Source organism: Protopterus annectens, chromosome 16.part0, assembly GCF_019279795.1.
Source record: "Protopterus annectens isolate FY-2018-M chromosome 16.part0, PAN1.0, whole genome shotgun sequence".
Classification (NCBI taxonomy): Eukaryota; Metazoa; Chordata; order Ceratodontiformes; family Protopteridae; genus Protopterus; species Protopterus annectens.
In genome coordinates, this window is record NC_056750.1 from 499370191 (window position 1) to 499391451 (window position 21261).

The window sequence follows — 21261 nt, forward strand, 5'->3', positions numbered from 1 at the left end:
ATTATAGGAGATTGCAAGCTTGTTGAGGCTAGTTTTAGATATATTGGTGTATATAGGAGAATCATAAAAGAGAGCAGAGATAAGGTGGGTATGGGCAATAGTAGTTCTGGCTGAGGGAGTGAGGAAGGGTTTGATTTTGTAGAGGGATCCTAGTTTACGGTTAACTGATTTTATTGTGGAGTTGATATGAGTATCATAGTTAAGGTTATAATCAGTAGTGACTCCTAAGAGTCTGGTAGAATTGTCAGGAGAAATGACTGTGCCATTTCTGGATTTGATGGAGAAGTGAAATGGGGTAGATTTTTGTGTAGGAGTAAATATTAGAAGTTTAGTCTTTTTTGCGTCGAGGAGGAGACTACATTGTAAAAAACAGTCTGTTACAAACTCAGACATTTTGGGTAATGGACTGCAGTTCAGAAGGCCCTGTAGCTGAGGATATTAATGTGGAATCATCAGCGTATTGTATAGTTACAGCTTTTGGGATACTAATGGATAGATCATTTATAAAGATGGAGAATAGAAGATGGCCTAAAATAGATCCTTGTGGTACGCCAAGGGTGACAGGAAGAGGGGCAGATAGATAACAAGCAGTGCTTTGGGTAAATACTAAGTAGGACTTGAACCACTGTGGTGCTTGAGTATCTAGTGAGAGGGGCTTGAAGATTCAGGAGTAGTCGATGGTTAACCATGTCAAATGTTTTTGAAAGATCAATAAAGATAGCAGAGGACAGTGTGTAGTTATGGTTTTTGTTAATGTGGTCAGAAAATGACAGGAGGGCAGTAGTGGTGCTATGTAAGGGTCGAAATCCATGCTGAGAGTTGGCTAGTAGGTCATTTAGGAGAATGTGGTCTAGTAGTTGGCAGTGGATATATTTTCCATGATTTTAGCTATGGGTGAGAGTAGGGCAATAGGACGATAGTTGGAACGTTCAGTTGAGTTGCCACCCTTATGTAGAGGGATAATGTGTGAGACTTTCCAGATAGATGGGATGGTACTTTCTTTAATGGTTCTGTTTATTAGGATTGAAATAGGATAAGCAATAGCTTTGGCTGCTATTTGAAGATACTTAGCAGGTAAGAGGTCAGCTGAAGGGGTAGAGGGTTTGATTTTCTGAAGGAGGGTACAGATGAGTGATGTAGGGATGGGTTGGAGTCGGAAAGTGGGTGGAGGTATGGGAGGATGGGGGTGAAATAGAGGATACTGGGGGTAGTGAGTTAGCAAGAGACTGGATAGCTTCAGTAAAGAAGTTATTAAAGGAGTCAGAAATATGTTTGGGGTGTCTTGAGTAATTCCGTATGGGATGGGTGTCTTAGAGCAGCTTGAATGAAGGAGTCTATTGACTCCTGACCAAAATTTCTGAGGATTTTGTTGGTTAGCTTGTTGAAGTTTAAAGACGTTTTAGTAGAGTTTCTGAGCTGTTGAAATTTTATTAGCTCAGATGGGTCTCTGGAAGAGCACCATTTGGCCCAAAGTTTGTTTCGTAGCAAGTTTTTTGTTTAGTTTTCTTTGTGAGCCAAGGTGCAGTTTTGGTGCTATTCCAAATGATATGAGAAGGGGCATGGTAGTCTAGGATTTCAAGGAACTTAGTATTGAAGTATGCCACTGCTTCATCTAGTTGGAGGTGTTTTAAGGGTGACCAATTACAAACTCTCAGTTCATTTTGGAAGTGTTCAGGTTAGTGTTTATTGGAGCGAATAGTTCTGAAGGTTGAAGGGCTTGGTGTGTAGGTTTTTTGCCTAATTAAATAGTTTAGTGAGTGATCACTAATGTCATCAGGGAGGATGCCTGCCATATAGATTGGGGAGTGAGTATTTATAAGGATCCAATCTAATGTGGATTCTTTGTTAGTGGGTTTATGAATTCTAGTAGGTAAGGTGATGGTTTGAGAGAAGCCATAAAGGTTTATGTGGTTGGTAGGGTTATCAGAATTGCAGGTATTCCATTCAATATTAAAGTTGCCTAGTACAATAGTTTTTTGAGGAAAGTTAGTGTACAGCCAGCTTAGGATATTGTCTAGGGAGTTGATATTGTTTCCTGGGGGAAGATATGAGCATAAAATGTAGATGGACTTAAGTGTTTAGTTGTAGCTTAGCAAAACTAGTTTCAGAATTGATATCGGATGGAAGGTATGTATCAAGTAGTGTCATTTGGAGCCCTGCTTTGTATATTAAGGCTGTGCTCCCTCCCTTATTGTGAAGGCGATCTCGTCTTAGATTACTATATCCTGTAGGGGTGATTTTGTAGTCTGGGGTAGATGGTTTTAACCATGTCTCAGTTAAATATAGAACATCAAGGTTATGTACATCCAGTAGGGCATGAAGGTGTGTTACTTTATTAATAATACTGTGAATGTTTAAGTGGGCTAGGAAGATGGAGTTAGGAGGCCTTGTAGGGTTATGCGAGGGAGAGAGGGTATGGTTGGGAAGGTGGGGCTGTTATTGGTAGGGCCAGGGTTGGGGTGAATGTCACCATCTAGTAGGAGGTGAAGGTGTAGTCTATATGTGTGAATAAGAGAATGATTTAGTATATTATGTGCTCTCTTAACATGGTAGTGTTGATAGGTAATATGGGAGACTCTATGATACTGTGGGAGGAAATAGTTAGTGGTAGATGTTATGTTTGTGTTTCAAGGTGGATGGTAGAGCAGGAAGGGATGTTTGTTTGGAGGGATGGTGGGAGTTAGAGTAATGAAGATTTTCATAGGCAGTTAAGAAGTAATGAAGGAGAAGGAAAGGAAGAATTGAGAAGAGGAGTAGGGATCTGAGGTAAGGTGATATGGATAAAGGAGACATGATGCCGAAGAAGTTGGGAGTGGAGTGTAGGAAGGTGAAGTAGTGTAATTTTGCAGGATGAGTGATGAATAAGATGGAACATTTAATGTGTGATGGGATGCAATTTGATTTGATGATGGAGGAAGTGGGGGTGGTTAGAGGTATAACCTTAATGTGTTATGGGATTTTATTTGATGATGGAGGAAGTGGGAGTGGTTAGATAGGTATAAGGATAGATGCACTGGGGGTGGGTGGGATTTTGGGATAGGGTAGGGGAGCGGAGTGAGCCCGCAGGGTGAACAGAGCGGGAAGAGCCAAGTGAGGAGGAAAACCTGTAAAAAACAATCAGTGGAATGCTGACTATTAGAGGTGAGTTTAGGTAGAGGTAGTTAAAGGAGGTGATAGGCTTAATAATGGTCAGAGGAGGTAGGGTAGTTAAGTGAAGTATAGTGAATATGAAAGGTTAAAGTGGGTCTACAATGTAATAAGTAGAGTAAAACAATTTCCTAAGAATAACTAATGTGAGTCAGAAGGAAAGATTTAGATCGACAAAGGGTGCCATCTAGAGGGCAAAAACTATCCAGCTACAGTGGTTCTTGGAAGGTAAAGAGTAGATCTGGTAGTACAGGAGAGAAATAGTGAAGCCAAGAAGGGGGAAGAGGAGGAGGTAAAGAGAAGAGGTGTAAGGCTGCTGGTTGTCCTGGCAGGGAAGCATAAAATATGCATTAATTATCTAGACAAAGTAACATTAGCATATAGCAGAGAACATACTTTCTTGATTCCTTGAGGGGCTGAGTTCGGGGAGAAGTTAGCCTCTATTCCTAGAATAGGAAGAGGCAGCAGGTGCAAATTTTAAAATAGAGAGTCCAGGTCATCAGGTAGGGCAGGTTCTTAACTCTACTGCAGGACAGGCTGTTTGAAAGGAATGAGTATGGACTGTGGAGCACCCGTGACACACAGCAGCCAAGAGCTAGTCTAGGAAGTACAATGTGAAAATGTAGGTTTAGCTGCAAGGCTGCAATCTGGGTGCAAAGCTGCATCACCTGTCCTCTTTTGTTCACTATACTACCTTTGCACCTTATGCTACAGAGTTATTAATACATCCAAGGGAGCATATACCAACATGCTTAGTGATGGTCAAAGGGTTGTGACTGCACCTTGCCCTCTTTAACTCTCAGCCCTGCCCTCTCCCACATGACTGTCTGCACTTAGTGGTCTGTGCATAACCATATTTAGCAACAGCTTTGGACTGACAAATATACTGCCAACAGCAATAAGGTTATCACTAATAAATAAGGAATGAAACCAGAAATAATGAAGGATAATATGAAAATCATTTTTAAATATTAGCAACGATAACTTGAGCCATTGCAAACTAAGCAAGTATGAACTAATACCAGTGAATAAAAATCCCTGACTCTAGTAAGTCATTATTTATTATGGGCAAATACATATATATATATATATATATATATATATATATATATATATATATATATATATATATATATAGATATATATAGTGTGTCTGTATCTATCTTGTGTGTGTATATATATATATATATATATATATATGTGTATATATATATATATATATATATATATATATATATATAATATGAATCAGATATTTTTAAAACACTAATATTGGAGAATAAGAGGTTAGACCTGCAGCCTGGAGTATATGTAGACTGTTACGGTAATAGATGAAGGGGTGGGGGTTTCCATTGCTTTGCTACAACTATCATTAGGTTACAGCTGGTATTTTAATGCAAAAAATTACAGGGATACCTATTCTGGAGAAGGAGGACTTGTAAGGCATTCTTTTCTAGTGGGACAACTGTAAGTGACACACACATGTAAAAAGAAATAACAGTAATCATGCCTAGGCAACTCAAGCTATACCATGCAAAAACCAGTGGTGAATATTAATAAGATGTTGGAATTCTCAGTGCAATGAGCATATTTCAGAGGTGATGACATTCTTTTCATTGTAAAGGATCATTGGTAAGGCCACATCTGGAACACTTTAATGTTCTGGAGGTAAAGAAACAGGGAATTAGGCTGGTAAAAGCACATGAAATGGGATTGTCATAGCATAATGTAAAAACTTAAAGTAAAAAAAAAAAACTTTGTTTTTTTATTTCTAACAGGCTGGTAACACCTGCGCAGTATGAGGAAGAAGGCACCGTAAAGTAACTCTCAATCTTCTATCTCCAAATTGAGGAACACTACCTCATAAAATGGAACAAATGGGCAATGTGTGGTACACATACTAACAGCTTGCTAACACTTTAACTAGGAAGCTTATAAAATGGTTAAAATGTGATATTAACTTACAGAATATTTTTTAAATAAATGTATATGATTCATTTCTACTTACCATAGCTATCCGTCAGAAATTGAATTACATTATGTGATGGACCCTTTCAATGTGGAACTTAAAGGAACATGAACTTTTAAGACCCCAGCTGAGGAACTTTTTTATTAACAAATTTATGGAGATATATAATCCTAACTTAAAATAACTCTTATGGCCAAAAAGACTACCATTCTGTCTGAAAACGACCCACATTCTTGGTTGCGGGCAACTGAATCCTCCATGAAGGAAAAAAACACCATTGGTAATTGAGTTACTTGATTATAGACTCATTTGCTGAGAATGCAGTCAGGTGCTCCTCAGGGGAGATTCAAACCTCCCTTTCCCATGTTTAACAGGTGTCCTGTGGCCCCCTGACAACTGTTACTCCTGTAAATTGCAAGTAAAATAAATAAATATACACAGTAAGTGCTTTCATTTTTGGTACAATACTGCTTCAAACTCTGTGAAATACATAAGACCAACGTTAGTCTCTAAAAATGTCACAATTAATGTTGCAGGTGTCTTTGTTTTAACTTGCATTTAACATTTAAAGAATCATGTAATTTTACCCATACATTCTGTCTTACTTTCCAATCTAACTCCCTCACACCAGACATATTTGTAATATCCCATCTTTTTATGTTCACATTTACATCATTCAAAACATAAAAATAAAACTTTTTAAAATCAAAAGACTGTCGTGAATGTCTACATTAATACTTTATTTATATTACCAGTCCTAATGGTATAATTATGCTTATGCTTTCTTTTGTTTAACATTTTAATTGTATGGCCAATATAAAAACATTCAGATTAAGTACAATAAGCTGTATAAACAACACCTTTTGACATACAGTTAAAGAATCCTGGTAAATTTAATTTTTGTTCCTTACAGTCAACCTCCAATGTGCTTCATAGACTTGTTTGTTGTCAAAAAAAAAAACCCACAAATGTACCATTTTTTTGTTTACTCTTAGTCTTATTGAATATCATTTTATTCCAAAACAATATTCTCCAATTGTTCACATTTTTACTTATCACATACACTAACAAGTGCTAAGGGGAGAATTAATGAATTCTCACTAATTTCTCTTATCTTTTGATGCATACCCTTGACTATAAATAAGTGTCTCATATTCAACAGTCCTTTTATTTATAAATTCTTTTCAGGATATTCTCTGTTCAAAAACTTAGGCATGAGTAACCCTACTTCTTAAAATCTTGCTCCAGAGGAGTCAGTCTCTTTATTCTAGATGATTCCTTATTCCATTGTGTTTGATATCTTTTTGCTACTTACCTTACTTTTTTCTTAAAAATCTTTGTAATTACTTTCAGCTTTTTTTAAATATGCACATCTAAGAAATTGAATTATTCATTAATAAACATAAAAGAAAACAAAAAAAAATCTGAACTCTTTCACCAGTTACAGAATTCATCTATACCTAGTATTAAAGGGGTTGAGACTTTGATTTCATTTCTGGAAGAAACTAAAACTCCTGGCTCTAGAAATAAATTTGGGCTGATTAAACTTTGTTATAAATATACTGTGCTAAAATATTTAAACAGTTAATGCAATGCTAATTTCGTTATCTCCGAATGGGAGGAAGATTGTTTATTTTTCATATCACTGGATCAACATTAATTTCCATGTTCATTTTGCTGACAACATACTTCTTAGGGATTGTAACAAAATACTCTCCTTGAACTCTGCACCTCAGTATCTAATAAGCTCATGCCTCTGCCAGGGAATGTCCACCTTGCTCTTCTTCCTTCTACGTCTTCCACTTATCTTTTCTATTGCATGTTGCACTTACACCACGGCTCCTAAATATTTGACTTTAGTGCTATGACTGTTCTGTTTCACATACTTTTCACCAGCCTAATTCCATGTTTCTTTACCTCCAGAACACTACAAAGTGTTCTACATGCAGCATTACCAAAGATCCATTACAATGAAAAGAAAATATCATCCCCTCTGAAATATGCTCATTGCACTGAGCATTAGAACTTCTAATTAATCTTCACCTTTGCTTTTTGCACTGTATAGCATGAGTTGCCTTAGGAATGATTAAGTGACGCACAGATGTAAAAAGCAACAACAGTAAACTTGTCCCACCAGAATAGAATGCCTTCCAAGTCCTCCTCCTCTAGAGAATGTATCCTTGTAATTTTTTTCATTAAATACCAGCTGTAACCTAATGATAGTTGTGGCAGAAAAAGGGAGACCACCACTCATCTATTATTACCGTAACAGTCTACATATAGTCCTCATTGAAGATGACACTAAGACGGCTGGCTATTTCATGATAGACAAGACTGGTTCCATCACCAAACGCACTTGCTTCATTGCTTTTATATATATATATATATATATATATATATATATATATATATATATATATATATATATATATATATATATAATGTGTGTGTATATACATATGTTTCTGTATGCGTATGTGTGCTTATATTAAAAAAAAAAATATATATATATATATATATATATATATATATATATATATATATATATATATATATATATACACACACACACACACACACACACACACACACACACACATATTCAGTTCACAGTGGTCTTTCTGTTACCATCTTTTGAGTATCATTATATTGGGCCTTCACAGACATTAAGACGGCAGGTTTTTTGGACACATTTAACAGGTGTACATTTGATGGTTTGATTTATTTTAGAAGGAAACCACTAGAGGAAACGTCACTTCAAACTTTTATAGGTCTCTCTAATCTGTACTCATTGCCTTGTAAAGAAAAATGGGCAGCATAGTTTGGGTAAAATAGTCTACAATAAGCCTGCTTCTACAAGTGGTGATAGAGCAGTGCATTCAAGGAGCTGCAACCAGTGTGTTTCGTAGGCAGCTCTAGACACACAAATTAAGGATTACCTAGATACAAACATATTTACAAGGGTTTTTGATTAAGCATGAAGGGATACTTAATTCACATTGTGGTGCCAATGTAAAAGAGGATGGCATGTTTTGACGCTGTCCAGCGCACTTTTGAATCTTTGGCTTTCACACTTGGGTGTGCACGTAAACATCAGATTTGATAATACAAGCTGAAAAAGGCAAGGTTTTTTCAAATCACTTTGATGTCCTTTCTGTAGAAGAAATAAGTTTAAAATAGAGGCTTTAAAATTGGATGTAAATGTCAACAGTGTAGCAGAAGTATTTTGAATATGAGCGAAACCAGAGTTAAATTAAACGAGCTAGAAAGGGAACATTTTCAAATATTAAACATATTTTTATACAAATTCCAAGGGATGGTGTTCAAGGGATGGAACGGATGAAGTTCAAGGGATGGAACAAAACTTGTAATTAGTTATGGTGTTCTGCAGTGCTATTTTAATGCTTTTTATTGATGATTAGACAGAAAATTTCTCAATATATTTTTATATCTGTTAGAAGAATTGTGACAGAGTTTTGATTATATAATTTGGCCAATAAAATAATTTTCTTCAGACTGTTCACAGTTTTATCCTTTTCTGTTCAACAACATATATGTGGAAAAGCAAACGTACATGCAAAAATATCCTGAGTCACTGCGCGCACATATATTTTTTGTCACTGTATGCTGAACAAAGAGGACTGATTGTTCAGGTATCACTGAAAACTTGACTTGTTTTACTGTGCTATATCCCCATTGCCTGCACTGTTCACTTTTGAAATTAGATGTGTGCTTTTCTTGGTGCTCAGTATGTTAATTATCAGCAGGACGGTTAGCTGTTCTATTCTGCACTATTACAGTACTGCTCTACTCATTCTGGATGCCATTTGTCACAGGCAGCTAGAGTGACACAGCCTGCCCTGCTGTTCATATCAGTATGCGTATGTGTGCACAAATATTCGCCTGTTTATTTTATACATTTATGCTCTAAGTGCCACATAGTGACCAGGTAAATGTCCTCTGATCCTGTCTTTTCCAGGACCCAAGCTTCTTAGGTGAGAGGTACTATTTTAGAACTTTTGAAAGTATGGGAATTTGTGGTAGAAGTCAGACTTGTCATTCTTGAATATTAAATATTGTGCAGCGATTAACGTCATCACCTCACAGCAAGAGGTTCTGTGGTTCGATTTTCGGCTGGGGTGCCTCCTCTGTGGAGTCTGCATGTTCTCCCTGAGTTTGTCTGGGTTTCCTTCCACATTCCAAAGACATGCATCTGGAGTGCTTTTCCCTGGGCCTCAACTGAAAATAGGCTCTGTACTAGCTGGACTTTCCGGTCCACAAATATTAAATAAATAAAAAATGCAAGCTTTAGAGTTAAGATTAGCAGAAGGTTTTCAGAGAGCAACATTGAAGGTACATCCAACAGAAGTCAATGACAGATTTTTTTTTTGTTAATATATCATCTTTATTGATTCATAGTAAGTAATACCTTGTGTAAAATAATGTTACATTAAACCGTGATGACACCCCTTTCTCAAAACTGAGTTTCTTCTCAATATCACTAAAACAATCAAAAAGTAGAATCTCTCTGTACACAGCCTTTCAGGTATTCATCATCATATTTTCTTGATTTGTCAGCTTTTAGTCTCAAACCTCTTTTGTCAATCTCGAACTTCACTTTTTGATCTTGTTGACATTTCCTAATCTCCCATTGTCCTGCACCCCACATCTCACTATGCTCTTTCCCCTGCACCTTTCTCTTACCTTGATCACTACTTTTCTCTTTCTGTCGACATATTCTAAAGTGGCCTTCTCATATTTCTTTTCTTTCTGGATCCACCCACTCTTAACCATTCCCTGTAAATCTGCTCACCTCTTGCCACTTCATTCTCCAATAATCCTGAGGTTCATCCACTACGCAGTAAATGACCAACTCAAACATCACTCATGATTGCACCCCTTATTCTCCCATCCCATACATCAGCATCTTTCTGCCCCTATTTTACTTTGCACTCATCACTTCCCAAGTGCAACTAACTAGCTCAAACTAACTTATCTAAAGTGCACAACATGTTTCATCTCTTGTCCAATATTATCGTTAGGTATTTGATGGGCATCTCTAGATTAAAAAATTTAAAATCTTTTGTTTTGATATGAAGACTAAATCTAACAGGCTCAGGAAATTTGCTGACCGGTGGCATGACCTTCATTATTTTAACCCTGAGCCTTAGATATCCTTCCTTAGTTCACTGTTGCAGTATTCCAATACTGATGGGTTATTTTGCTGAGGTAATCTGTAGTCTAGCCAGTGTACCAAAGCCATAAACCTTCTATACACGTGTACATACAGCTTATGACCTTAGCACACACAGATGTTAGAGGTACATAAGTGGACATAAACCTATGCACATGGTATGTCCAGCTTATGACCTCAGCCCACAGGTGTAGAGGTACATAAGTGGACATAGGAGCATAAGATCCTTAAACTGTGTTATCTTGTTTCCAGTCAGAACACAGGATCTTTGGTCCTGTTAGTCTGCTCTTCATGCTGCAGTTGGATGCTACCAACTGCCTAGACATACTCTGCTAAGTACACCAGGGCCGTGGTGGTGCAGCGGTTACTATTTTCGCCTCACAGCAAGAGGTTCTCCCGTTCGATTCTCGGCTCGAGTGCCTTCTTTGTGGAGTCTGCATGTCCTCCCCGTGGTTGAGTGACATTAAAGACATGCAGGTAGGTGTGTGTGAGAATGGGCATGCCTTCTTTGAAGGTGGGCGGTGGGCATCGGGCTGGCAACTTGGCACAGTAAAAATCCACAGCCAATCATTAGCAGACGGGAGTTCCACTGTGGTGGCCCCTAACCGGGAAAAGTTGAAAGACTTAAACTCCACTAAGTACACCATTGGGTAACCTTTATCTGTTTTTTTTTTTCAAAAATATTTGTTAATGTCTGGTTTGAAAGGGAAGTGCGACTGTGGTAAGCAGATCCCTTATGAAGACCTCCACTCCCAGTGTTTATTCTGTCTAGGGGCTGAACAAGATTACAGAAATTGCAGTATCTGCCAGTTTTATTCCTGAAATCCTCTATACTAGGCTTTCTTCCTTGAATGCTTAAAGACCCAATGTCTTGAGTGCCTCATGCAATCCAAGGTAGTGGACACCTTATCCCTGATTCCCCACTGTGGAAATTTTTTTTAAAGGAAACCATTTCTAAAATGTTGCAACATTTTGATTGGAAATCCAAACAGGTTACAGATATACAAAAAAGATATTACAGTCTGCTTTACATACGAGCTCCTACCCCGTATTCTTTTCCTCCAGTGTTAAAGTTAATAAATATTACCTGTGGCAGGCACCATTTTTAAAACTAGAACCACCCTTGTCACTATCATATGTTCATTCATCAGTTAACTCTGTTACCTGATTGTTTCCAGCCCCTTCATAAGAGCAACTAACAGGGTCTCTACCCACTTCGCTCCCCACCCTGCCCCCTATTCCCTCCCACCCCCAGTGGTCCCACCTTTATTACACTCACAAACCCCTCCCATCTTTCCAGTAGCCAACCACAGCACTAACCCAATGCTACCTCCTCCATCTTCCCACTATTATCACACCTCCTCAACTAACATGTACAAGCATACCTTACCTATGCTCACTGCATGCACTCTCCTTGCATATCTTACATCCTACCAAAGCTCTATCATTCCCGCACTCAACCACTACCACTGTACTACTGCTCACACCACCACTCATGTCTCACCCTCACTCAGCTCCCCTCCCACCAACTCGAGAACCATCCCTATGCACCTCCCACATATACCTATTACCCAAAGAGCACAATCATAAAGTTTCCCTTATAAAAAAACACATTCAAAAACTGAGAAAATTAATGACCTCATGCATATCAAAACTAGCCCTAAGTGGAGATATTCACCCCAACCCTGGCCCTACCATCTCCAGCCCCAGTCCCCATAATCAGACTAGAAACCACAACTTCTCCCATATTACAGCCAATAGAAAACCAAATGACTTCCTTCTACTAAGCCTAAATATTAGAAGTATATCCAACAAAGTCCATGAACTCCATGCCACCATAGACTTGTACTCCCCAGATATAGTCATCTTGACAGAAACCTGGCTAAAACCTCACATTACCAGTGAGTAAATACTCCCTACAGGTTATGGCATACTAAGAGTAGACCGGCTAAACAAGAAAGGAGGCGGTGTAGCTATAATATTTAAACCGCATCTAAACATCCAGATCTTAAAATCATCAGCTCCACAAATAGGCAATGAAGAAATAATATATACCAACCTCAAAATAAACCAAAACAAAACCATCAACATAATTGGATGCTACTTCCCACCTGGCCAAAACATCCCTCCACTAGAAAACCTCCTCAGCTGGTCCACCCACCATCTCCCCCCAAGAAACTATCATTTTAGGTGATTTCAATATTGACTGGAGGTCCTGTTCTGGCAACCATCCAACCCATCATGTAAACCTTCATGGCTTCACCTAACTAGTCCAGTCGCCAACCAGGATAAATAAAAACTCCAGCAAGCAAACTACCCTGGATTGGATACTAGTCAGTAAGAGCCCCCAGTCATATATAACAGGCTGCTTATCAGATAGCCTCAATGATCACTTCCCAACATTCCTACTGAAAAAATACCTATACCAAGCTAAACCTGTCATCTACCGTCAGATACGTAAAAAAATAAACTTTAACCCACTCACATTCATCTCATCCCTCAAAGAATGTAACTGGCATCCTCTGAAGTACCTCAGTCTTGATGACGCAGTTGAATTTTTTTAATACTACCTTCCTGAGCATCCTTAATTACCATGACTTTCCAGAATCAAAGCACAACCCTCCCCATGGCTACAGAAAACCACTAAGCCAGAAATGAAAAACCGGGACAAAGCCTGGGAGCACTGGCGCAAAACCAAGACCCCCTCAACTAGACAGAAATTCCTAGAACTATGCAATAGAGTCAAAAAGCTAATAAAACAGCACAAATTCCAGTACTACCAGTCTGCCCTAGACTCCTCTGAACACAACCCCAAACAATTCTGGTCCTGCATAAACTCCATCCTCCACCCAGGTAAAGTCAGTACCCCTCCTCCTAACATCCCTCACTCCTCAGAAAATATTGCTACCTCATTCAACACACACTTCACACAAACCATACTATCATTAGCTAAACAACACAACCCCCTCCAACCCACACCTCCAACTACTAATCACCCCACTGCCTTCTCTTTTTCTCCTGTACCTACCTCCAACACAAAACAACTCTTAACTAAACTTAAACCCACCAAATTAGCAGCAGACAACCTCCCAAGTGAATACCTACAAATCGCAGCTGATGCTCTGGCCTACCCAGTATCCATCTTGATTAACCGATCTCTGTCAGAAAGTTATGTTCCCACACTGTGGAAAGTATCACATATAATTCACCTCCACAAAGGCGGACCCGCCACAGAACTAAACAATTACCGACCCATAGCTATTCTCTCTCCACTCTCCAAAATACTAGAGAGATGCATACACTCTCAGGTGTCAGACTACCTCCTTACTAACAACCTCCTTTCCAATACTCAGCATGGTTTCTGACCAAACCATAGCACCACCACTGCCTTACTCTCCTTTACTAACACTATCCTTCAGCATAAAAACAATGGCTATCTCTCCTCTGCTACTTTCCTAGACCTATCTAAAGTATTTGACATGGTCCCACACAAACAACTTATCTCTGTCCTCAATAACCTATCCTTCTCACAATCAGTCACTAACTGGTTTCAGAGTTACCTGTCTGACCGCCAACATTCCGTCGTATGGCAGAATGATGCATCTCCCCAACTACCTGTCTCCATAGGGGTTCCCCAAGGATCCATCCTTGGACCCCTACTCTTCTCTGTTTTCACAAATAATCTAGCCTCTGCCACCACACATGGCACACTCATACAATACACAGATGACTCAACCATCATCTGCTCAGCCCAGTCCCTACCCAAACTGCAAAAAGTCACACAGGAAGCCTTTTCCTCTGTTGAAACTTGGTTATCCAATGCCCAATTAATACTCAACCCAAACAAAACTAAATTACTCATCTTCCAACCCACCAAACATACTCAAAACAACTCTCACTTTAACATCACAGCAAAAGACAATACCACTATATACCCAACGGAACACACCAAATTGCTAGGAGTGGAAATAGACATTAAATTAAAATTTGACATTCAAATTTGACATTCACATATCCATGACCATAAAAAAAGTCCACAAAAAACTAGCAGCATTATACAGAAATAAGCATCTTCTCACCAAAGCAGCAAAGATTTCAATAGCAAATTCCCACCTTATCTCCACCCTACTTTATGCCTCTCCATTATATACCAACCTAAGGCAATGTGATCTAAACAAGCTAGAGACCTGCTACAACAAAATTACCAAATTTGCCACAGGGGCATCCTACCATAGTCACCACTGTCTCTCACTTGCTGAACTGGGCTGGCTTGAACTCCCTCACCTCCTTCAATGGTATCAACTCTCACTCACCCACAAACAAGTAAACCATCCACTAAATGTCCCAACCCTCCAGAATCTACTCCAACCCTATCGCACCACCAGACCACTAAGATCCAGCAACATAAATCACTTGCAGATCACTAAAGCCAATGACTCTGCTGGTGAAGCACTATTCTCTTGCAGCATAGCCAAATTATGGAACTCCCTCCCACCCACAATTACCTCTGTACCATCATGCACCCACTTCAAAACTTTACTAAAAGCGCACCTAAAAACATGCTGGCGATGCCCTTGCAACTCCCACTCTAATATCACCCACTCCATCCAACCACTACCTTTCTTTCCACTCCACTAACTACCTTGATTATAGCAAGCTCAGATGCTCAGAAGCCTAGTACGTGCACAGCAGGAACTTCTTATTTTAACATTTGTTCATGTCTGTTATGTACTTCACAGATAGATTCTAGTTGTCTACTGATGTACTATGTTCTTCATCTGTAAATATATTGTAAGTAATTGCTATGTAAATTGTTAATCGCTATGTAATCCAATGTAACTACTGTGTGTTTATTTTAACTGTGGAGCTTTTCTCCCCGGGCCTCTGCTGAAAATGGACCGACGTCCAGTCGGACACTCCCGGACAACAAATATAAATAAATAAATAAAGGCCTTTTTGGATGCTTTTGCATCCAGTTCTATTTACCCTGATTTCTTGCCTCCAGATCCTTAAAAAAAAAAAAAAAAAAGGTTTTATAAGTTCCCTGGGGATATGAAGTTTCTCTACAAGAATCATGTAACAGATCTTCACACGTTTTGTATCTTTAGTGACAAGCCAACTAAGCTTTTGCCTGCTGCTAATGTGATGCCATCAGATAGGGATAGCAGTGCCATGGACTGATATGGTATAAGGTTCACACATTGGTCAAATTAGCCTTCAGAGCTGTGAACTGCTAAACTGAAATGATAAAGTTCCTTGTATCTTTTCTAGGGGGACTAAAACCATGGCTGATCTTGAGGCTTCAAATACCAAGTGACACCTGGCTTCTATGCTGGGCCAGGCGGCACAAGCTGCTGGATATTGTGTAAAATGCAGTTCTGATGCTGCAGACGTTTCTAGGATGGCTGCCATGGCTTTGTAATTCACAGATTTTCTTGACTTCTGTACCTCATTGAGGATGTTAAGGCCAAGTTCTTGGATTCCCTCCTTCATAGGGACTTTTTGTTTGAACCTTCTGCTGCGGAACTTTTTAAGACTTTGCAGGAGAAGAGAAAAGGATGCAGGACTTCGGATTTTTCCTCATTTCACTTTCTAGGTATCAAATAAATCACCCTTTTAAGCCCCCTTCCTATGACTGTAAGAACCAGAACTCCACTCAGAAAGGCAAGGTACTACCCAGGAAGAAATTTCATGAGAAACCTTCAACTGCTCCCTCACTCCACCTTGCTCCAGGCACTGCTTGTCCAAAAGACTGACTCTTTCTCCCAGCATGGGAATTAATCACTACAGACAAGTAGGTTTTGCCTATCATTCGAAAGGGTTACAAAATGGCTTTGAGGGAGATACTCTCACTGAGGTGAATTCCTACACTTCTCCCCATTCAGGTTTACCTCTCATTCTTTCCCAAGCTTTTCTATTCTTTATAGACTTGAAAGATGCTTACATTTCCTGCAAGTGGGATGAATAGAGATAGGTATCAGATTTTCAGTGTTTTCATCACACTTTCAGTTCTCTGTTTTACCTTTCAGCTAATTTGCAGCACCCAGGGTTTTGAAAAGGTGTCTCACACTATCAGGTGCTTTCTGCAGGACCAAAGGAATACAAATATCCCAATTTGCAGGCTCTCAACCCGATTGTGGATAACAGAGTCTTACATCCTTATCTAGGCCTATTTCAAGGACATTCTGAGACTGAATCTGTTTCACAATCTCACTGCTGGACAGGATGGGATTCATCTTCAAGAAGTCTTCTTGAATCTCTCACAGTATCTGGTGGTCTTGGGTTGCAGGCTGAATGCCTGCGATGACCACCTTCTTTCCTATGGAGAAGGTTCATTTATTTTTCACATTCTTCCAGTCTCTGTTTACCTTGAATTCCACTTTTGCATGGAAAATTCTAAGGATTTTAGGGAACATGGCACCAACCATTACAATGGTGTAATTTGCCAGACTAAACATGATAGTCCGGTGATACCCGAAATCCCTTCGATCTCAACATTGTCACTCACTGGTCTGCAAAATCCCCACCTGCCCTTACTGAAGAGAGAATTGCAATGATGGATATCCAAATTCAATTAAATCCAGGCTTTACTTTTCCATCCAAACTCTCCCAACCAGGATCTTCACATAGATGTATTAGATATGGCTTGGGGTATGGTAGGGATTTACTAGAGCTCAAGGCTGGTGGTCTTCCAGTCAAATGAGGGAGCAGATCAGTGTCAAATAAAGGCCCTTATTCTAGCCTTTAAGATGTTTTCCCACCTTGGAAATCTGGGGCTTCATAGAATTTTCACAGACAACACCACAGTCATGTGCCACCTGTGCAGGTAAGATCTTCTGTTATCATACAGTGCCATAAAGGCAAACCTGTCCCTGGAGTTAATTTGCATTCTTTCTGTAGACAGTGTTCTTGCATATTCTCTAAGTAGCTCCATTGGAGATCCTCATGAATGGCATTCTGTGAGTTGAAGCAACAATTCCAGTTCTGGCTACACCCCTGGATAAGCCACCAGAATGTTCTTTATAACATGATCTGTATGAGCTAGGAATATCAAGAAGGAATAAAGGCAACCTCTAAAGTATTTCTACTTTTAGTCTTGTAATAATTTAACCTTGTGCAGCAATGAGTACCAATGCATATAATTGTGAGGTATGCCAAAGACCAGTAAATTTTTCTTTTAAATGTTTGTTTGTGTGCACTTGTAAAAACAGTTTCAGGCAGAAAATAACTTAAACTATAACATTTTCTGAAAATGTTATTTGAAGAGAAATTAAAAACTTGGGGCTTCTGCATAGAGGCATAAAGGACAATTACCAAACTGGGTAGATCGTGGGTTACTGAACTGATAAAAAGAGAGCTACATCAGGCCCAGAATGGAACCTCATGTCACCCCCTGCCCATTCTCGAATGACTCTTGATGGGCAAAGAAGTATGAATCTGTGATTAACTCCCAGTAACATGATCTAAAAAACTCAACTGCCTTTTTTAAAGTTATCAAATAAATGACAAGTGAAGACACTTTTATTTGTATGTTTATGGATTTTGTTAGCGACAGTTGTAAAGGCCATGAGGATATGATGGTCAAGCCAAACCATGTGCTCCTCAGAAAATCAACAGCTTATATTAATATGCTCAAGTATTTCACTACAAAAATCCTTTTAAGTAGTTTTGCAAGAACAGAAAGAGATTAGATTAACCTATCATCAAAATGGGAAAGATATTTTGTATAGACAGTATGATACCTTTATTTCTGTGAGGGAAAAATTTACGAGGGAAGTGAGAGGCTCAGCAAAAAATAATGGTCCCTCATTAGGAAATGGTTGAATCATACTGATTCCAAGTACTGATGAAGAAGTGATATTTCCGAGTATTTTAATGAGATTGATATGATCTGCTTGAAAGAGAAATTTAGTATTTCATGACAAGGCTAGTCCTTTGAGAACACTTAAGTTAAATGGGAATTATGATTCACGAGCCAAAGGACTGGAGCTAGACACTTTCTGCAGGTGATTTCAAGTAACTCAGAATATAGGGTTTGGCAGTTTTGATTACCAAACATATGAACAGAAAACCTTATTTCCTCTACATATAGCTTTCATTAGTGCTTGTTATTTCCAATAAACAAGGCTGGAATTTAAGTGCAGTATATGAATCTTATCTTAGCGTGAGGGCATTGCAAGTAATGTAAAGGTCTTTATGATGCCTTGAAAGACAGCCCAGGCTCTATCTCTTTTCCCTTAGTCTTAAAAGTTCAGAACAAACTGTTTACTTTGGTTGCCCTTTAGTCTACAAAGGGTAAAAGCATCATAATTGTATTCATTTATAAATTAATAACTGGGTATGTGGGCTGGACCACGAGTCATATTCAGCCACAACACAATAACAAAATCAAAGGTAAAGAAAATATAAATAAATATATATGGACAATTTAGCATACCAAATAAAATAGCACATTTCTGGAAGTGGGAGGAAATTAGAGTGAGTAGGAAAAACCAGTACAGATATGGGGAAAACTTACAAACTCCTAATAACAGTAATCTGAAGTCAGGAGTGAACCCTGGGCCTTGAAATTTTAATGCAGAGATCTTACCACTAAGCCACCAAGCTACCTACTTTGCATTTCTGGTAGGATGATGAAACTGAACTGTGCAGGTGTACATACTGCATCCTGAGTAGTGAAAAAAAGTACCCAGTCAGCTATAAAAGTTACCCCAAAAATGTTTGGCCCTTTGGGGGAAGAAAATGGCATACAAGTAACAAGGCTAGTTTGGTTTTATTGGTCCTCAATGACTATATTATTAAATTTGTGTATTATCCATATAAGGCACTTCGCACAAGCTGAGAAGAAAATTAGCAATCAGGAGTAATAGTTAATCTATGAGAGAGTACAAACCATTTCAACAATAATTGTTTCTAGTGCTTTTAAAAAGCATCTGGAAAGGCCAATGTCTTGAAGTATGGCTCTAATAAGGAACTGGGGTACAATCCGAATTAATGTTTAACTTGCATGTTTAACATGTTACAACTCCTAGAAGCTTCTGGTGTACACTGGAGAAGGCCAAAGGTTAATCCAGTAATGTAGAGTAACACGTACACACATATACACACACACATACACACAAAAACAATAAAGATACTTTAATACACTTAAGAGTTTTAAAATAGTACAGTCTAAATGGTCATTGAGACAATCTCTTATAGCCAATGAGAAGGTCACTACATTTTCAGCTAACAAAATAATTATCCTACCCATGTGGAGACCTTACCTATCCCTTCTTTGGATCAATGCTATGAACTTTGCAGAGATGCAGTGTGGCCAGGATTATGATAGAATTTAAAAATTGCCAAGATTTATAGGGTAGTAAGTCTACAGTCTGGCTTATTAGTGATCCATTTTATTGCAGACTGCATTAAGCATGAAATGGGGGGAGCTGATATGACAAATTAAAGTTTGATTGCAGGTGTGAGATCTGATGAAATCAGTTATTCCATTTGTTTTTTGAATGATTTACTTCTGATAATTTGAGTTTCTTGGATGTTTGATGGCATTTTGGAAATGACATCTCGTCATACAGAATGAAACTAATTGGGATGTAGAAGTACTGTGCTCACAGATGGCAGGTAAATATAGGGGGTCAAAAGAAATGATTCATGGTAACAAAACAAGGGTATGATAAAAACAGAAAAAATGATGGATGGCAAAGGAAGTTTAAAAGGATGACCCCGGTGTGAGGCTTAAACAAATCTGGGGTAAACAAATATTGCCGAGTTAAACATTCATATTCACAGCAAAAGTCTTGCATAATAAGTCTTGCATGCTTAACGTGTTATAACTCCTAGAATCTATTTTCCATTGCCTGAAGAGAGCAGCTTATTTGACCCTGTATTCAGGGAGTGAAAAGTTTTATAGGAGACACAGTAAAACTGTATATTTTATTTATTATTTGTTGACCACATTAGTCCCATTAAACTAGTAACATATTTTCAGGAGAGGTGAGGTAGTACTTGTGCTACTAGTGGAAAATTGGCCAAGGCATTGGGGTCATGATACAGTTATTTAAATAACTGCTGGTTAATAACAAGCATTTTAAAGTTCACTGATTATGGGGTTATCAAAATGCAGAACATGGGAATGTTGATGTTTAGTGATTAAGAACATTGTACTATGAAGAAACTGCAGTTCACAACTTTTCTGCACATCCAACAATCCAAAAAGAAGCAACAAACACAAGCAAAATTAATGGTTGCAGAGTTCCTAGTCACTTGTAGCACCCATTTTATAACTGTACTAATAACAAAACACACTGCATCCTTTTTCATGCTGTATCTGTTATAAGAATAGGACTGAAGGAAATAAAGAACACATGCAGAATTGCAGTTCTTTTACGTGCAGCAATATGGAGCAGTTGTATGTTTGGATAGAGGAATTATAACAGGAAAAAAGACAGAATAGTTGTTCCTCCTCTTTCAAGAGAATCGTGAGCAAAATGCTTTACCTTTACTACAATGGGCATGCCTTAGTTGAAGGTTGGGCATCGAGCTGGCACATTGGCGTTTTGTAAAAAATCTACTGCCAATCATTAGCAGACCGGAGTTCCACTGTGGCGACCCCTTACCGGGAAAAAGCCGAAAAAACAACAACAAAAAAGACAATAATATAGTATATGTACAATGGAGAAAACTATGCAGTTTACCTTTATTACAGAATGTTTTGTTACTAACGATCACTGCGGGAAAACAGTAGCCATTGATAATTAAAAAAAAAAAACTTTTCAGAAGCAGAATATTGTCGAGGACAAATGTGCACAACTTCTAAATGATTTATAACCAGTCATTAGCACCTCTAACATTAAATTGTAATTAAAAAAGCAACAATGGAAAACTTCAACTGTCACAATAAGTGTTGCAATGACTTCTCCCTGCACTGTGCTGCACTCTTGACATATTTAAA